This window comes from Elephantulus edwardii, unplaced genomic scaffold (genome assembly GCF_000299155.1).
Source record: "Elephantulus edwardii isolate Elephantulus edwardi_28Jun2011 unplaced genomic scaffold, EleEdw1.0 scaffold00058, whole genome shotgun sequence".
Classification (NCBI taxonomy): Eukaryota; Metazoa; Chordata; class Mammalia; order Macroscelidea; family Macroscelididae; genus Elephantulus; species Elephantulus edwardii.
The window spans coordinates 13690384-13694959 of NW_006399808.1; positions in this window are offsets into that span (position 1 = coordinate 13690384).

Sequence of the window (4576 nt, forward strand, 5' to 3'; positions counted from 1 at the left end):
GTTGAATTGCCTGCGACTCATAGTGACCCTGTGTACAACAGCCCTAAACTCTGCTCTATTCTGTGTCAATCTGATTGTCTCTGACAAACCTACCTCCATTACTCCAGTGACTTAATCAATCCATCTCATCGAGGGTCTTTCTCTCTTGTTCTGTCCCTCTACCCTACCAAGCATGACATCCCACACTAATGACTGGTCTCCCCTTGCAACATATCCGAACTATGTCAGATGAAGCTTCAGAATCCTTGCCTCCAAGGAGCAGCCTGATTTCACATTCTCTAGGATGAACCTGTTTGATCTCCTAGCAGCCCATGGTATACTCACTACTCTTCTCCAGCACCACCGCTCAAAGTCATCAATTCTCCTCTTATTATCCCTAGTCATTGTCCAGCTTTCTTTGCATAGCAAGTAATTGGAAAGGCTATGACCTGGATCATGCAAAACTTAGTCTCCAGACTGACACCGTTGCTTTTCAGTACTTTGGAGAGGTCTCTGAAAACAAACTTTCCCAAAGCAATTCACCTTTTAATTTCCTGGCTGCTGGTACCGAGTGTTGGTGTAGAGCCAAGCAAACTAAAGCTGTTAGCAATATTAATCTCTTCATGTACAACGATGCTGCCAATAGGCTTAGTGGTGTAAATCTTTGCTTTTTTAATGTTGAGCTTCAATCCATACTGGAAGCTGGAGTCCTTGATCTTCTGCAGCAAGCACTTCAGGTCCTCATCAGTTTCAGCAAGCATAGTTGTGTCATCTGCATAATGCAGATTGTTGGTCAGTCTACCTCTAATCCTGATGCCACATTTCTCCTCATAGATCCCAGCCTCTTGGATAATCTTTTCTCCATATAGATTGAAAAGGTATGGAGATAGGATACATTCTTGGCATACAACCTTCCCAATTTTGAACCATGCAGTATTTCCTGGCTCTGTTCAGACGACTGCCTCCTGGTCCAAAGGCTTTGCATAAGCACTGTCAAATGTTCAAGGATTTCCATTATTTTTAGAGTCAGTCACACAGTTTGCTGTGATCCACATAGTCAAATGCCTTTGTACAGTTAATGAAACACAGATAGACATTCATCTGGTACTTCCTGCTTTCAGCCGAAATCCATCTAACATTAGCTATACTATCCCTAGGACCATGGCCTCTTCCAAATCCAGCCTGCACTTCAGTCAGTTCTCTCTTGATGTGCTGTTCAGTCATTTTTGGATAATCTTCAGCAGAATCTTGCTTGCATGTGATATCAATGGTATTGTTGTCTGTTTGTTGAAATATGTCAGCTGGCATGGCATAAATTCCTGGAATCTTGTTTTTTGCCAGTTCTTTCAAAGCAGCTTTAACTTCTTCCTTCATCATCACAGACATACTGTTTCATCAAATCCTTCTGTGTCTGCAAATTCCTTTTGGTACAATGATTCTGGTTACTTTTTCCAAATTCTTTTAATGTTTCCAGGATCATTTAATATTCTGCTAAAAGCATCCTTAAGCATTTAAACTCGAGGCTTGAATTTGCTCTTCGGTTCTTTCGGCTTAAGAAAGGCTGAGTGAGTTTAGCCCGTTTGGTTTTCTGACCCCAGCTCTTTGCACATTTCATTGTAGTACTTTACTTTGTCTTCCTGTGCTCCCATTTGGAATCTTCTGTTCAACTCCTTCGTACGTTGATTTCTTACCTTTGCTTTGGGTACTCAGCACTTTAGTGTAATATTCAGTTTCTTCTGACATCCATCTTGGTCTATACTTCTTCCTCTGTCTTTGTAATGACCTGTTGCATTCTTCCTGGATGATATTCTTTATATCCTCCCACAGCTCATCTGGTCTTTGTTCATTAGTGTTCAAGGCCTCAAACCTGTTCCTTAGATGGTTTTGAAATTCAGGCAGAATAGACTCAAGGTCAAATTTTGGTTTCCATGAATGTGACTTAATATTCCTTAGCTTCAGCTTGATCTTGCATATTAGTACTTGGAGATCTGTTCCACAATCAACACCTGGCCTAGTTTTCACAGCTGATTTTGAGCTTCTTCAGCAGTTATGTTCACAAATGTAATCAATTTGATTCCTATGCATACCATCAGGTGAAATTCATGTATATAGCCTGAGTTTATGTTTCTTATAAAACACATTTGCAATGAATAAATTGTTGATTGTGCAAAACTTTATCATTCTATCTCCAGCTTCATTTCTGTCGCCAGACCTATATTTTCCAACTTCTGATCCTTCTTCTCTGTTCCCAACATTCATATTCCAGTCACCTATTATTGTTAATGCATCTTGATTGCATGTTAGATTGACCTCTGACTGCCAAGGTTGGTAGAAAACTTCTAGTTCCCCTCTTTGGCTCTGGTTGCACTTGGGGATAAATTATTGTGCTAACACTTTACTGGAAGCACTGGTGGCCTAGTGGCAAGAACCTGCATTGCAATTTCATAGGCACTCTGAGGCCACAAGCTGTTCCTTGGGAGAAGGGTGGGCAATCTCCTTTTGTGTGATTAACTGAAAACTGAAATAACTGGCCTCTGAAACCCTGCCATAAGGTCAGCTATAGTATGCCACCACAACAACACTTTACTAGGGAGCTCTGGTGACCTAGTGGTAAGAAACTGCACTGAAATTCTGAAGGCATGTTGTACAAATCCACCAACTAGAAGAGAGAGAGAAAAAAAATTCAAACAGAACAAAACAAAACAAATCCACCAACTACTCCACTGAAGAAGGATGGGCATTCTCCTCCTGTGAAATTAAATGCCTCTAAAAACCTACTAGAGGGTCAGGTATGGGTTAGTTCCAACTTGACAGTACCCAGCAATAAAAACAATCTACTTCTCTTAAAGCATGAAGCTTATTTTTACATGTTATAATTATATGCTATATTTTAGGGAGCGTAGGTGGTTTAATGTTAGGTAGTTGTGCTGACAACATACAGGTATGATGTTTTAATCCAGCAGCTTCTCTATGGAGAAAGATAGGTAATCTTTGAGTTTGATTTATAACATCCGAAAGCCCACTGGAGGGTGAGTCATAACTTTAATTTGACTGAATGGTGCTACTTTTTTTAATAATAGTCGAGAAATAACTGATTGACATTTTTTTTAAATATTGATGATGCATTCAGAAACTGTTCAAAGCATTATTTCCACACCAGCCCCTCTTCCTGTCACACCTGGGAAGAGACCAGTCCTTAGAAAAAGACATTATCTTTGGAAAGGTTGAGAGTCATTGAAGGAGAGGAAGATCCTCAATGAGATGGATTAACACTCCATCAAGTATATTGGATTCTTTGAGAATGACTATGATAGGACAAGGATCAGATCTGTTATTCATAGGACCACAATAAATTGTAGTCAACTGGATGGCAACTAACAAGATGATAATCACAGATGACTAGAACTAAAAAGAACTTTATGAGATCTTTAATAGTTCCTCTCATATAATAATTCTATTTCAAGCAATTATTAGAAAACATTCGAATAAAATTATTGAATCTGTGTACATTAGAGTGATCAGTAACTTGTAGCTATGATAATCCAATATTAATTGCTAAAGTGCTCTTGTGAAGATAATATTTATTGTTTTGTGAATATGCTTAATTTGGCAATTTTATTTGCTGACTATCTTTGTTTTGTTCCTTCTTCCTAAAATGGTTCTTAGTTGCAATGAAAAGTCAAGGAATGTAGGTAGAGACAACTTCTATTATATTTATATATTTTTATTCTTATGTAAACTATGCCTAAAATAATAACTCATAAATTTAACCAATAAAAGATGCTGAAGATGTTGTTGTTGTTGTTATGTGCTATTGAGTTGCCTGCAGATTTGTACAGCAGCTTTGAACCCTGTCCTGTCCTGAGCCAGTCTCACTAATTTTGACACACCAATCCATTGTCCTAGTCACTGTATCAATCCATCGCATCTGGGGTTGTCCTCTCCTATGCTATTCCTCCACCATTTCAAGCATGATGTCCTATTCCAAGGACTGGTCTCTCCTGTCCACGTTTCCAAAGTATGTGAGACAGAGATTCAAAATCCTATCCTCCAAGGGGAAACTTGGTTTCACCCTCTCCAAGACAGACCTATTTGATTTCTTGGCAGTCCATGGTATGTTCAAGACTCTTCTCCAGCACCACAGTTCAAAGGCACCAAATCTCCTTCTCCCATCCTTGGTCATTGTTAAGCTCTCTGATGCATAGGAAATAATTGAAAAGATTCATGGCCTGAATTAGGAGTTCCTTAGTCTCTAGACTGACACCAATGCTCTTCAGCCCTCTGGAGAGGTTTCTGACAGCAGACTTTCCTGATGCAATTCATCTTTTGATTTCCTGACTGCTGGTGCCAAGAGTGTTGATTTTAGAGTTGAGCACACTGTAATTGTTAACATCCTCAATCTTTTCTCCATTATGGTTCTGCCAACGTCTCAGTGGTGAGAATCTTTTTCTTCTTAATCATAAGCTTCAATCCATATTGAAAACTACAGCCTTTGAACTTCTGTAGCAAGTGCTTCAGAACTTCTTTTGTTTCAGCAAATACGGCTTTTTTATCTGCATAACACAGGCTGGGAAGGTTTTTTAAGGTTTTTTGTTTG